The 16,042-nt window shown below is 35.9% G+C and overlaps 1 protein-coding gene across 6 annotated transcripts in view; it reads left to right on the top strand.

Moving 5' to 3' along the window:
• NAV3 (neuron navigator 3) overlaps positions 1-16,042 on the top strand; it is an 803,480-nt gene that overhangs the window by 582,724 nt on the left and 204,714 nt on the right. The window lies entirely within an intron of this gene.

The raw sequence follows: 16,042 nt of genomic DNA, 5'->3' as shown, positions 1-16,042 counted from the left end.
AAAAAAAAAGAATTTAGGAGATTATGATTTCCACAGATGATCATTTGCCCTTCTGCTTTTCATTTGTAGGAGAAAATCAAATATGCGTCCACTTGCAGTTTAGATGAACTTGCTCAGTTAGGACTTGCAAGTCAAATAGCAAAATCTGTGGACACATGTTCTTTGAGTGACTTGCCCATTCCCTCTGCAGCCCCTTGCCAAGGTTCCCGTGACCCCTGCCACACACATTGCTCTCGGAACCCTCTTCCCATTAAGGATATTTGCCTTTCTCTTTTCCAGGACACATCATTTCCTTCTGGGGGATTCACTCAGAAACTGGGACGGTTTACAGCTTTTCAGCCTGGGGTTATAAATCTTGCAAAGTGTATAAGGAAGTTTAATTTAAGATGACAGGAAGGCTCTGGTAATTTAAGCCCTTATGAACCTGGCTTCAATTAGTTTCTTAACTCAGCTCTGTGTTGTGGCCTATAGTGTGCTCTTCAAAAAAGGCAGCGAATCAATTAAACTTTAAACAAAACAAAACACAAAGGACATTTATGAATTTTTTTTAAAGCAGGACTTTTTCTTTCCTAGAGAGAAATAACTGAAGGGAAAGAAATTACCCTTCAATTTTTGCCTGATTTAGGAAACCAACAGGGCATAATATTAAAAGAGCGTATATACACAATATACACACTTTGCTTATATTCTGTGCTTTTATTTCACCATTTAAAAAGCTTGACAACTACTCATACTTCTGTTGTTATAGATGAAGCAGCATCTATATGGTCTTGGTTATTTTAGAGTCAGGCAGACATGGGTTTAAAGTCTGCCTGCCAATTCCCAGTGGTGCGGCTTTGGGCAAATGATTTTAACCTGTTCGAATACCAGTGTTGTTACCTCTACTATTGGAATGGAGATAACTTCCTCAAGAGGGTATTGAGAAGACCTCAGAGAGTAATTCATGTATAAAGTGCCCCCATAGTATAACACTTAGCATGTAATAGACACTCATCCCAGCTACTTTCACTTTACCTTCCACCCCCTTTAAGATCATGTCACATGTATAATGAAACATACTGACCCATGTTAGAAACCTCAAATCAGCCTCATCCCTGGTCCCTCCCTTCTCTCTTTCTCTGATCAGTTTTGTCCATTCCACTTCTAACTTTTATTAAATATGTAAAAGTAATGCAAAATAATAATGTCCTCATTATTAAAAGTAACAGCCTAATGCTCAGACCTTTTCATGCCCGGTCTAGGTACACAGAGGTAACCCCTTTAATTATTTTAGTAGTATTACTTATTTCCTTTATCAGTTATTACCATGTAGCCAAATAAAATACTTCTGCCTCCAGTTTTTATTCATTAATTTGATCATTATCTTTTGGTTCATACACTCCCCATCTCTCCCATCCCCCATTAATGTATTCAACAAATATTGATTAAGCACTTAGTATGTTCAGGCACTCTTCCAGGCACTAGAGATATAGTTGAGGACAAAAGAGATTAAGGAATTCTTGCCCTCTTGAAGGTTCCATCCTAGTGATGGGAGACAATAAAATATTAAAATATGTATCACTAACTGGACAGCTGATGGTGGAGAAAAATAAACCAGAAAAGAAGGAAACACAATGTGTAGAAGCCATATTCCTGCAAATTTAAATAGGGTTCTGAGAAAGTCCTCAGTCTGATGATCTTGAGGAGAGGAGGTGAGAGAGCTAGCAGTTGTGGTTATCTTGTGGGAGAGAATTTCAGGCTGTTGGAGACAAGAGCTGAGACCTTGAGTGTGGAGCCTGTCTGGTTTATTTTAAGAAGAGGAAATACCACAGTTGGGATGGATCAGAGGGAAGGAGGCAGGAGAAGAGTAGGATTAATTCAGACCAAGAGCAGGGAGACACTAATATGACCCTGTTGCTATTACAAGGATGTTGGATTTTACTCCAGGAGGGTTGGGAAGTTACCATATACCATAGGAGGAACATAAACAGGTATAAAAATCAAGGGGTCACTCTGGCTGCTCTGTTGGGAATAGATTGTAGTGGGGAAAAGGTGAAAACAAGGAGTCATGGAGAAAAGCTTGGAGTACCATATGGAAAGCGGAGAGAGGAAGGTCAGTTTGAAATATATTTTGAAGGCAATATCAGTAGAATTAGCTGCCAGACTTGCTGTGGGATTGGTAAACAGAGAGGAGACTCTTCTTTGGAAAGATGATGTTTCCATTTACTGAAAAGGGAAAGAATGTGGGAAGAGCGGGTTTGGTATGGAGAAGGTCAAATATTTACTTATAGACATGTCAATTTTATGATGTCTACTAGGTATATCCAAGTGGAGAGACTAAGAAGGCAATGGGAATTGCAAGACTGGAGTTGAAGGGACAGGTGAAGGCTATAGACAAAAATTCTCGAGATACAAGCATATAGAAATAATAAAAACTATAAGACTAGAGATGATAAAGTCACCAAAAGTCTGTGTATAGATAGGGAGAAGAAGATGAGGACTTGGGTCAGGAGCCCACCTGTGTTGAGACAATGGATGATAGCAAGAACTCCTAGAGGAAACTCAAAAAAGGACAGCCTGTAGAGTCAGAAGAAAACCAGAACTTGTTTGCCTGGAGAGCAAGTGAAGGAAGAGTTCTAAGGAGAAGGGGGAGAGCAATAATAATTTATATGTAGCCTCAGTTACCATTCTAAGTACTTTATATACATATTCTTTCATTCCTCACAGCAACCCTATGAAGTAGGTATCATTAGTAATCCTGGTTTTCAAATTTAAAACAAAACAAAACAAAACAAAAAACAAACAAAATGGAAATGCCAGTTAGATTGCATGAAGTTTCCTGGTGACTAATCTGTAAATTTAATCCAGGTGATCTGGCTACAGAGTTTATGTTTCTAACCATTATCTACCAACCTTCAGGACTTAACTGCATCAAATGTTGCACATAAGTAGGGTGCACACTGAGGTCTGACTTATGGATTTCATACTGGAGACTTTGATGAGAGGTACTCCAGTAGAGTAGTTGCTGTGGTAACTTGATTAGAATCTGTTCACTGGAAAACAGGAGAGAGGAATTAGAGGTGGTCAGTGGTATATGGACAGGTCTTTCTAGGAGTGCTACTGACAGTTAAATTTCACTCTTTTTAGTTCTTTTATTGGTTAACTTTGTAACTTTATATAATGAAATGACATCTTTGTTTCTTTCTCAGTCAACTGTAGAATATCTCTTGGCATTCTGTATTATAAAATATGGCTATTAGCATTTCTGTTTCTCCCCCCCCGCCCCCCGTCCACTAACAATTTCCAACCTCTGTCATCTGCATTTTTTAAAAGTTAAGCTTCGTATGATTTACATTCTATTTTGTACGGATTGATTCCAAAAGCTTTCAAACCAATGGAGTGTTTACATAATGGCTATTAGAAATATGTTCTGCAGAATCAGGACATCTACTGTGATTCTTTCCTGTTCAAGGCCTTTCTTGAATGTCTATTGAAAGTTGATATTTGTTTGAATGCAATCATTCAATGATGCTTTAGAGGGATCAGTCCAGGTATATTGAGGAACCTGTCTATACCAGCATCATTTTTCTGGGATTATTCAGTTATTGTAGTTAAAATTGCTTCTTGTTTGTTTGGATGGTTAATGAATTGGTTTGTTTATGTCTGGTCATAGAGTGGTCATTGGTAGTGACTGAGAGGGATATTTGATTAATCTCCTTTTTATAGTCCCTTCATTTTATCTGCAATTTCCCAGTCCAGCTTCCCTCCTTATTCTTCTAGACTGAAACCTTCCTCCATGTGTACACTAGGATGAAACTTCTCTTCCTATGTGTTCTCCATTAACTCTACTCCATTTATTTTCAGTTTTTCAAAGTCTGTTGAAGTCTCTTGTCTATTGATGTCTCTTGTCCTCTATCCTGTTATTCTTCCTATTGTGAACTTAAACCTTAATTATTCCCTTTTCAACATGTTAATGGCATCACATTAGGAAAAAGAGAATAATGTGAATTTGTCTCAGAAGGCATGGGCAGAATCATTTTTGGTTCTGATAACTTCCTTTTCTTCTTTAAAAAAATAAAAAGCAATTAACTGAACCTAATTTCTCCAAGTAGAAAATAAAAACATCATAATTATACTCTATCTTTTTAATGGAATTGAGAGAATATATTATACATTTTAAAGTATTTGACTACTAATTTAGAAGTTAAGACTTGTGCTTTTTGACATAAATGTCTATGTAAAACAATGGTTAGTATTTCATAATTTGCTCTTAAAACAACCAAAATGTGATTTGTGTATCATTACAATGATTCAGGAGACTAATACATTTTATGAATATTGTCTCCCAAGCACTAGACATTGTTGGGCTCTATTTGTTTTTGTATTGATGGTGCACTTTCTTCTCAAACAGAGCACTGACAATGTAGACTTGATTTTTATACCTCCAGTCTTATGCCATATGTAATTACTTTATATTAATCTGTTTTCCACTAAAGACTGCATTCCACTTACTGACTTAACAATAGAAAATGCAACTGTTACATTAACTATAATAATCATGTCAGTATGACCACTGAACTATTTTCTTGTGGTCAGAGCTACATAGAAAACCAAATAATAATCGGGGGATGACAGGGTGAGCACAGAATTGGATTTTGGGGACTTGTAACATTTCTGCAGCTGAGACAGTCTCACCTATGAGACTTTAACCGTTAGTCTAGGGTCTCTCTTCATCATAAAGCACACTGTCAACATTTGCCTCTTAGCATTCTATTTCCTGAGCTTCCACTTCTGACGACCCCCACAGTCTGTCCCTTTCTGATTGACTTCTCAGTCTGAAAAGATGTGTAAACAAAATCAGCCTTCCCTTCCTGACAGACTCTAGGCCAAAGCTCACCATCAGAGATGTTTTGAGACCCCAGCCACTACTTATTAACACGAAACTGAATGCATTAATGATTACATTTGCTTTGCAGTAAATTGAGAATAGTCCAATTATAAGGACTCTATAAAATAGATTTTTCATAGACCTTCAAACACTGTATAGACATGCATTTGTATAATTATTTTATAAGTATAATAATTAAAGGCCATTTTCAGGAACATGTATACTAAGAAATAGTTGTTAACATATTTTGTGCTTACTATAACACTTCTTGTCTTTAGAAGTACTAAATAATTCGGACTTTTCACTAATCAGGATAGTCTTTACCAAAGCTTGTTTAAACTTTTAGCGTAACAAAACAGCTTTGTCTACTAGTATTCAGGGTTCAGGTGTGGTATGTATGTATGTATGTATGTATGTATGTATGTATGTATTTGGTGGTTGCATTAAAATGATCTTTTGGAATGGAGCACTCAATTTATTGTGATACAATTTTACTCAGAAAATTATAAATTGAAAACAATCCATGGAGCAGTGTAATGCTTTGAGCTATGTGTAAGTAAAAGCATTGTTAGAAAATTTCATTTATGGTAAGATTGTGAGAGAAATATGAGCCTGGTTTCCTGAGTTGCCCTTTATCTTGAAGTTCTGCATTCCTAAAAGAGCATGAGACTTTGATGCAGTAATATCTTACGCAGGCATCTCCCTCTTTAGTTACTGTTTTGAGATCCCACGAAAACAGACCATGCAGGTGGCCTTATTAACTGTCAGATGAAATTTAAGATAACACAGAGGTTATAATATATTTACATACCATATTTCACTAATGGGATAAGTTATCACAGTAACCTGTCTCACATATAATCAGGATGATATTTCAGCCACCCAGCTACTAAAAAGAAACACATGTGGATGAAAGCTAAGTTTCTGACTCATTTATGGATTAGGCAATAACTGTTTTCAGTGAAGTCTCAGCAAAATTTAAGTATAGGGACAGAGTATTTTTATCACATACTCGGATGCACATATTGCTGTTGTGAAACATCTTAAATATTTTTGAAGGAACCTATTTGATTTTGAGGTGCAAAACATATTTTTGCAGAAGCGGTTGAACACCTCCCTCTTTCTTAGAGCTATTAGATGCCAGTTATCTTTTTATAACATTGCACAAGGATCCCACAAAGGGGAAAATCTTTACATTCAAGGAAGAATTTGGTTCAGAGAATTCTTTGGATCTTAATTCTGAATGTATGATTTTATATCTACCCTTAGCAATTATAGGATATACAAGGAAATGTATTTCAATCTATCTCAGTCTTAAAATGTTAGTGGATGTGCTTTACTATCTTTAAAACTTGTTATTTTGTTGTATTTGTTATTTTGTCTAAACATCTTTTAAGACTTTCTTCCCATATACTTAAGTATAGTATGTGTTGGGTAACCTCTTCCTAATTTTCTCTCAAGCTATTTTCAGTGTATTTGGGAGGAGATAATTTCTACCTTTTTAACATGGTATCAATAAAAGTACAATTGAGATGTATAAATTGTCCACATAGCCAAGAAATTTTTTACCTCCTATTTTGTGATTTCTTTGTATCCCTCCTTGGTTCCTTGAGAATAGTACTGTTAAAAGGACAAATGTGATGTTATGATGAAGCATGTTTTCTTCTTTCTTTGGGAATCAAAAGTACTAAATGTCTGACTGTAGAGGGATTCTGTGTAGGGATTTCTACTCATAACATGTTTGTGTGACTCTAATACTTACTGGTAAATGGACAAGAGAAGAATGAAGGGTGTTCTAAATAATTTCCTATTACAATTTCTTAATTTAGATGAGGAGTTAAAAGAACCTACATAGACAAAAAATTGCCTTTAGATTCTATCTTGTTCTGATAAACATAGTTTATTCAATTATACTTGTATTAAGTACATACACTTTAAGAATAACTATTTTGTGCCTCATTTTTATGTTTTGATGAGTCAATCACTGTGCAGTCAATGAGTACCATATGGAAATGAAATGACATATTTTAATGAAAGACTATATTGTTCCTAATGATTCTTCATATATTACATTAGAGCCCAGTGTTGTTTTTCATCGGTGATTTGAAAGTTCAGCTGTGACCTTTCAACAAATAAAGATCCAGCCCCCACCGTGTGCCAAGAATTATGCTAGATGGTTGCTTGAGATATGGTGGTGTTTTTACCATTCAAATTGCTGACAATGTAATAGAAGACCTAGATACTTAAACAGATAGTTCAATAAGGTATGCTAAGTAATCCAACAGAGTTACCCAGTGACCGCAGTTAGAGGAAAGAGCCTAGATGAGGGCACTGATGAATTAAATGCCATTTACATTCAGGAAATTCTAAGTATTTGGACAAGGAAAAAGCGTAAGTACAAGTGCGTTCTGAGTATCCATTGCTGGTTCAAAAAAATATCCCAGATATAGTTGTGCAAAACAGTTACCATTTGATTTTACTCATGGATTTTGTGAGCCTCGGAGTCAGACAGGGCCCAGCTGGAAATGGCTTGTCTCTGTGTTTGGGACTTCCACAGGGGAGGGTGGAGCGGCTGAGGTGTCACAAACTTCTGGGAGGCAAAATATGTATGGCTAGAGAATCCATTGACATGGTGACTTTTTCACTCAATGTGTCTGGCAGCTTAGCTGGAATAGCGACTACACAAAGTTTCTCCAACATGGCAGTCACAAGAACATTGTCCTTCTTACATGGTGACCTACTGGTTGATGGGATGACAAGCCCACCCAGATTCAAGGAGAGTATGAGTGGAACAAAGATTTCACCTCTTAATGAAAGGAGTGTTAAGGAATTTATGATAGCTCTATGTTTAAATTGCCACAGGGTATTATGAGAGATAAGACTAGAGAAGTAGGCCAAGGTCAATTTATGGAGGCTTTGGATGTTATGTCTAGGAGCTGGGACTCATTTCTTGAACATAAAGGACAATTGTCTTGGAGATTTTTTTAGCAGAAGAAAAATGATGCCATTTATAACTTAGGAACACAACCTTGGTGACAGGGTAGAGGAAAGATGTGCTTTGGGGAGAGGAGTGGGAAGGGCACTGCAGCTAAAATGATTGGAAAGTGAACAGTGTAACGTTAATAGGCATGAGGTACTGACTAGGAAAATGGACTTGGGAACTGTTCGGGGATAAGGGTGAAAGAAAACATTACATTTGTTTTGTTTTTATTTATTTATTTTTTTGACTCATTGGATAGTGATATATTTCAGTAAGAAAAGCATGATGTAATAGTGGAAACAGATGAAAAGAAGGAGGTGGAGAGAAAAAAGTTCACCTTTGGCCTTCATGAATTTGATATTTCTTTTTTTTTTTAAGATTTTATTTATTTATTTTGAGAGAGAGAGAATGAGAGAGCGAGAGCATGAGGAGGGGGAGGGTCAGAGGGAGAAGCAGACTCCCCACTGAGCGGGGAGCCCGATGCGGGACTCGATCCCGGGACTCCAGGATCATGACCTGAGCCAAAGGCAGTCGCTTAACCAACTGAGCCACCCAGGCACCCGAATTTGATATTTCAATGGGACTTCTAAATGGTGGTGTCTTGTGTGTGGCTCTGGAGCCCAGGAGAGAGGTCAGGGCCAGAGATATGGACATGGGAACATTGTTTAGCCCTGTTTTTTTATTGAAACAACAGAAGTGGAAGGGATTACTCAGGAAAAAGTATAAAGCTGAGCAAAAAAGGGAGGTCTCAGAGCAAAACTCTGGCAACCACACTTACGGGTAAAGTGAGCGAACAAGAGAATGTTCCTTTTGTTTGTTTTGCAATATATTCGGAGTTATGGTAGCTTGTTTGGTATTCTTCAGGCAGAATACCGAAGAATACCAAATTATTTTTGTTGTTGTTGAGGAATGCCTCATTTTTTGAGACATTTTATCCTTGTCTTTCAAATTAGTTGTGAAATCTAGAGTACAAATCTAAAATAAAACTCTGGTTGAAATATTAAAGTAAATATACTATATTTTATAAGCATATAATATATATACATTTTATACATTATATTATACAACAAAAACATTCATTAAAATCTGTATTTGAGACACTTTTTGGATTATGTACAGAGTTGAGAATTACAGGTTCTGAAAATCTCACCCTGTTCATGCTGCTTTGGGAGAGGTGTTTCTTGGATGTCCTATTGGGACCTATAGGGATTCATACTGTTGAGTTCAGGAAACAAGAAGAATGAGTAGTATCCAGGGATGCTGGAGGGAGAAGGAGACTTCATTATCTTTGCTTTCAATAAATCATGGTCCCAAAGTAATTATAAATTTAGAGACTGAGCCAGAGTTAAAAGCTCAGCTGCTGTACTGAGAGGTCCAGGCTTGTGGGATTTAGAGTAAGAACAGAGTAACCTCAGAAGTGATAGGTGAGATCCAATGGATGTGTTGGGAAGACTGAGCACAAGGGAGCAGAGGAATTACAGGGATTGAGAAACGTAGGAAGTTATGTTGTACTGAATTCACCAGTATATTTATAGAGCTTCCTGTGGGGGGTTAGTTCATTCAGAGACTCTCAAACGTACACCTGAATCCCTCTGAATTTTCTTTTTAACTGTTACAGCACTTATTTAAGCCAGACACCCTTCTAAGTGATTTACAGCTTAAGCCCCATAAAAACGTTGAGGTAGGTAAAGTTATCATCCTCATTCAAGAGATGAGGAAACAGGGACAGAGAACAGCAACAACAAAGCTGGGATTCAGGTAGAGCAGCCCAACTCTAAATTATGTGCTACAAACCAATATACTAGATTTTTACTACTGAAAATTTAGTTTAATAATGCATAGAAAAGAAAGATATTAATGTGCCACTTTTACACCCCTGCCTAATATTTTTTATTGCTTCTTTCAAGCTTGCGGTAAACTCAGTTTCCATTAAATATCAAATTACACTTTTTAGAAAGGAGTTTGAATTCATATACATGGTTTTAAGGGTTATACGTTTCACAGTGAAACATGATCCATGCATGTGTAAATCTAATTTTTCCAAATTGAGTTTTTCTAGCACAGTGCCAGTACATATAGACAGTCAATAAAAGTCGTTAATGATTAATTAATTTGTTGATTACATCAATAAATATGTGCTTATTAGAATAAATAGAACACAAAACTGAATCAAATTTCACAATATCTGTATTTGTCTGCCACTTTGAAAACCTTAGGGATGTGAAGTCAATTTCTTATTTATTTATTCATTCAACAGCCAAAAGTGTTTATGTACTTTATAAGAGAACCATTACAATAAGATCAGCAAATGATCATTACTTTAGCTCCACTATAAAGGTGGGTTTACTCACCACTGAATATCCATCTTGCCAGTTTATCCTGTTACTTCATTCAGTCTATGACTAGTGATATAATCTGGAAGTTGAGTCTTGATATTTTCTCATCAGATACTATACCAAGGATGTTCAGTCTCCTTTTCTTATTCTTCACCTATGTAACTATCCTGTGCAACTCAAGCCAGAGGCCCAGGAGCCATCCAGAATTCTTCCCTCTTCTTCAGTTCTTACAGCTACCATTATAACTTCTCTCATTAATCATTTACTTCTATTTTCTCTACTTCTGTCTTCATTCAGACCCTCATCAAATGTTACCTGAATTATAGCAGTGATTTCCTTTTGGTCTCCTAAATGGGAAATTTGGTCTTACTAAATGTCCTTACCTCCTTCCTCCCCCAGTTCCTCCTTTACATATCTAAGAGAGGATCTCTTTAATCTGAGACTTTATCATTTATTCTGCAGTCAAAACTTTCAGTATTCCCTACTGCATCAGGACAAAGGCCCAATTCCTTAGCAAGTTGTGGCTCTCCAGATTCTTGCCTGGGCAAACAGTAGGTGTTATAAGGATATTTGTAGAATGAATAAATAAGAAAAAATATTTTTAATTATCATAATAATTAAACACAAATTGAGATAATTCAAATATCAACTGTTTCAACTGAGATTTTTTTAAGAAGAAACTTGGAAGTAGCTAATGGAGATAAAGAATAATAGATTGTGTGAGGCTGAGATTATTATGTTTTGGTGATTTTTAATGATTCATGTGTGCTTTATGTCTGGGTCCAATTTGGTTTTTAAGAATAAAAATTAAAGAATAAGATTATATAATTTTTACTTCTACATGGAAGTCCACTGCTAGAATAATTATAATAGAAATAGAATCTTCTACAAAAATCCTGTATGGAACCACTCAAATCTTAATATTTTGATGAGACAATAAAGAAGAGATTTAAATAAGTTTTTGTTCTCATTCTAATTCTTTTGATTAATAAGGATTTCTTGAATCCTGGCCGTGGATTTTGAAGCTACCGAAGGGCTTAGTAGAAAAGAATTCTGTGATTGATTGATTGATTGATTAATCATCTGTGAAATGGGCATGGGAGAAACTGGTTATAATTATTGTGCCATATTTCTTAGCCCTCATTAAATGTTGCTTAAAAATTCAAAAGACAGTGTTTACTTGGAAGATTTTTGAGGAGAGTTGCTTAGATACTGAAAGTATCTTACTCTTTCAAATTGTCTTATTGCCAATTCTAGATTTCTGTATAAAGTGATCCATTGGATGAAATTATTATCTATCTGAATGCTAAAGAGTGTCTTTTAAAGTAGATTTGTTTGATACTAGGAGTTGCTATTTTTGTAACAGTATTGAAATGATGATGATGATGATGATGATGATGATGTCGTCATCTTGGAGATATTCACAAATCCACAGGGCAATGAATTAATAGAAAAAGAAACATTAAAATATTGCAATTAGTAATCAGTTGGCAAGAAAATGATATAGGATAGTAGAACATAGCACAAACTATATAGAATCTAACAGACCAAAGGTCAAATTTTATTACTGTTATTTTTAATATGTATAATGTATACAGATAAATTAATGTTTAAAATCTTTAGTTTCATATTTCTAGTCAGGAATAGAGTGTAGCCTTTGCAAGACTATTATGAGGAATAAATGAGAAAATAAGTGTAAACTGCAGGTCACTTAATAAGGACACAATGAAGATGAATGTCTTTTTGTTCCTTTAGTATATTTCTGATAAGTACTTGCTTAAAACAATCCCATTTGCTTAAAAGATGGAAATATAACATATCTTTGATAATACTACTTAATAAATATCAATCAATTATTTAATTATTGAACCATACTAACCCCATGAAAGGAACTGAGAATGCAAAGTGGACATAACATAATTCCTGTCCTAGTAAACAAAACAGTCTGCTCAGGACATAGACATTTACCATGATAAATTCCCATATTAACCTAATAATTAGAGAAGAATTAAGATCTGTGGACTGGGGAGGACAAAATTAACTCTGGGAAACTTGAGAAATGCTTCAACAAGAAGGTGAGATTTGAGCAGGATTTTGAACTAGCAGTAAGATTTTATAATGTAGGCAAGAGGAGGACTAGCATTTCAGATAAAGGAAACCTTATGGGAAAAGCCATGGACCCATGGGAAAAAGGCTGTATGCAAGGAGCAGAGGTGTGGTGACAGTGGAGAACACAGGGTGGAGGTATGCAGAGAGGATGAGGCTGTAAAAGTCTGAGGAGACATACTGAAGTACTGCAAACCAAATCACAGGCCTTGGATTTTATCCTGTGGACAACTGGGGAGGTCAACAGCAATTTCAAAGGAAGTGGTTGGCATTCATTCTTCCTTGGGAAAGTTCATTCTTTTGACTATGAGAGGAATAATTTGATTTGTCTGGGAATAGAAATGGACTGATAACAAAGAAACTAGTAAAGACGTATTATTAGAGTCTGTGAGAGAGATGACATGGAGGAAAAAAAACAAAAGGTAATGATCAAGACAACTCCATATTGTTCAATGGAGAAAACGGTGACACTCAAGTTACATAGCCAAGTCAGATAGAGAGAGAGAGAGAGAGAGAGAGAGAGGATGGTTTGAAAGAAGGAGAATGAGTTGTTTTGAACATTTTTGGAATATCTGGGAGAAATCTAGATGATAGATCTGGGTATAATATTTAGGGGATCTCAAGGTACTATTAGAAAAGAGACTGAGTTTAGGATTGAGATTGAGTATAAAATGTAGATCTGGGTTAGAAAGAATAGAGGGGTAGATTAGCTGTTGCCTAGGATTACAATTCTGAAAATATTCATGGTAACAGTACAACAATTGAGGGGGCAGAGAGAGTGAGTCGACTGTTACTTGGGAAGTAGGAGTAGCTACAGAGGTAGCTGTTGCATTAGGAAAGCCGAGTGAGATGAGGATTTCTGGACGGTGGATATCAAAAGTATCAAAGCTGCTGCAGGATAGATGAGGAGGCCTGACTCGGGATGTTTAGATTATGCTGTTTGACTTTAGAAACTACAAGGTTTTTTCCTCCTAGGTTGGACATTTGTGGGTATTCTGCAGAGCACAGCTTTTTCAATTTTATTATACATCAGAATCCTGTTAAAATGCAGATTCTCTGGGATGAGACCCGAGATTCAGTATTTCTAAAAAGTTCCAAGTGATGCCAGTTTTGAATGGCACTTGAATGGCAAGTTTCTGGCAATTAGTAAAAATGGATAAGTTAAAATTCAGGATCTGTTTACTTTGAGAAGCTTTCTTCCCTTATAATAAATGGATATTATAATTCCACATGGGAATTTGTACTGAAGGTAGATTAGAAAGGTATGGTAGTTTGGATATTTCTGTGTATTGAACAGCAGATGAGTTTCATTTTTAAAAAATTCATTTGACTGTCTCTAGTCTCCTCCTCTTGTCTTCCATGTTAGGGTACTAAAAAGCATTCCCTTAATATTTACTTTATCAGACAGATGAGCAGATACTTCTTTTTGGTAGAATCCACAATAAGTCTCAAAATATTTATTTCTTTTGTGCTTTGTTTCTGATATTTTTACCACCCATTAGCTAGAAGGAGTCTCATTTGACAATCTTTCCAGGAAAAAAATACACAATCCTCAATCCAGATATTTTGAAAATTCCTAGTTTATTGGTGTTCTGACTCTGTTTATCTTCCCCGTCTTGCTTCAGAGCTGTGTCTACACATGTCCCTTGTGTCCGTTTTACTAATAAATTGCATTAGCTATACCACCTCACCTACTCTGTTACTATACTGAAACTAAACTTACTAAATCTGAAATGTGGGCTATGGTATTACAAGCACTGTGGGGAAAAATAGTGATTTTCTACTGAGTGTGGAGGCAGAGCGAAGTAGAAGATTAAGAAAAATGAAAGGGGCCAGAGGCATTGTGGGACATGTTGGGGGCTTGAGTTAGTGCAATAAACAAGGAAATTGGAAGAGAACACAAATGCAAATGGATTTGTAGAGGTTAAATCAGAGTGACAGCCTATTGATTGCATATTTGCAATAATTAAAAGGAAAAAGAGAAGAGTCAACTACTGAGGTTTCAAGCCCATTGGACTAAAGAAAATGATGATCCTGTGAATAGAAATTAAGAAATTAGAGGAAGGATCTGATTAAGACTTGGGGATAAAAGAAGAGAAGTGGTGTTTAATGTGGTGACTTTGAAGATCATGGAAATGGACATCTTTTCCTCAGTTGATATTGATGGTTGGGAGTGTGATGCACACATTAATTCTAGTTTATAGTAGATTTTACTTAAAGTTTTAGGTAAGAAATGAATTATGCGCAAAAATGAATCATGGAATACTACATCAAAAACTAATGATGTAATGTATGGTGATTAACATAACATAATAAAATAAAATAAGAAAAGAAATGAATTTCTAAGTGAAAGAATGAATACAAGTGTTTGAGGAAAGAGGACCTATGAAAAATCATGCCTTTAAGAGCTCAATAGAGGGGAAGGACCCAGTGGAAGGAAGGAGAAAATGGACAAGAATGATGGTGGGCAAATCAAGTGAGCTCACTGGTATTACCGTCTGTGAAAGAGAGAGATTCACAAAGGCAGAGGGAGCAATCTGGGTCAGATACAAAGATGTTAGAGTATGGTGAGAATTGAATAAAAGTCCTGTGTTCTTCACACAACAGTTTCACTAGTGCAAGCAAAGCAGAACAGAAGCCAAGTTTCAAAGGATTAAAATATGAGGGTTTGGTACAAAAATCTAGGCAACATGTAGAGTATTGTTCTTTCATAATAAACTAGAAACCACACATGGGCCATAAAACCAAACCGATTTTAGCAAGTCGGTTGACCTTTCTAGATTTTCTTCCCCCACCTCACTTCAATCCTAGAAATTATTGTACTTCTTTAAAATCATGGAATAAAACCCTATCAGATGGTTTCAGTACCCGAAGGAAAGTATATTGTTTCATTGTCATCTCTCCAGCTAATATTTGTGCTCAATTTGGAGAGTATGGGATCAGACATAGTAGTGAACCTTGAGGTAGGTCTCTTTCTTTTGGATTGACAGCTAGAGTGAGAAGTTCACACAAAAGAATTTCTTCACTTTGGGTGCTTAAATTTTAAATTTAAATTTTAAATTAGTATCTCATTTCAGTCAGACACTTTGGTTTTTATTTTTACATTATTCTCTGATATCATTGTTACTGAAGTAGTTGGGCCACTTGGCCCAGTGTAGTTAGGATACAGAATTTATTATAGGCAAATGAATAATATATCACATATCGAATGTGAAAAATGAGTGCTCTGAAAAGCTCCTTAGTTATGAGGGTTTATTCTTTTCTATCCGGGCGGTTTTTAAGGGCCTTTGTGCTCCCTCACAATTCACCTGAAAAGTGGTTCTCCACTCGGGCGTCAATCCATGACCATCACAGGGTATGTGAACATGTTTCAGGTCTAATTGGGTCTCACCATATCCTTCAAAACACTAATTTCAGAACACTCAGGTAATTCAGGAATTAGTTTAACTTTAAGTGCAAAATTTCATTTATGTTTGTAAAATATTCACTGCTGTTTAGAACTCAGTTTAAATAATGCTTTCTTTTGTGTCTTTGATCAAAGATTTTGATTTAAAAATTATTAAGAATTGTAACTGAAGAATGCCCAGAAGCTGTCATTAATAGTTGTTCAGTTTGTTTTTGGAGAACTTAACTCCAATTTATTCCGTTTAACCTTTACATAGATCTTTCTTTAGAAAAACATCTTGTATTGTTTGCTTCCTTAGAACATTCTATCCCTAGGACTCGAGATCAAACAATACATTTGTCAGAAAC

Source organism: Mirounga angustirostris, unplaced genomic scaffold, assembly GCF_029215605.1.
Source record: "Mirounga angustirostris isolate CCGP_5_RB_7025 unplaced genomic scaffold, mMirAng1.0.hap1 SCAF_5, whole genome shotgun sequence".
NCBI classification, from domain to species: Eukaryota; Metazoa; Chordata; class Mammalia; order Carnivora; family Phocidae; genus Mirounga; species Mirounga angustirostris.
The sequence above is the reverse complement of the archived record's forward strand: the minus strand, read 5'-3'. Positions and strand labels throughout refer to the sequence as shown.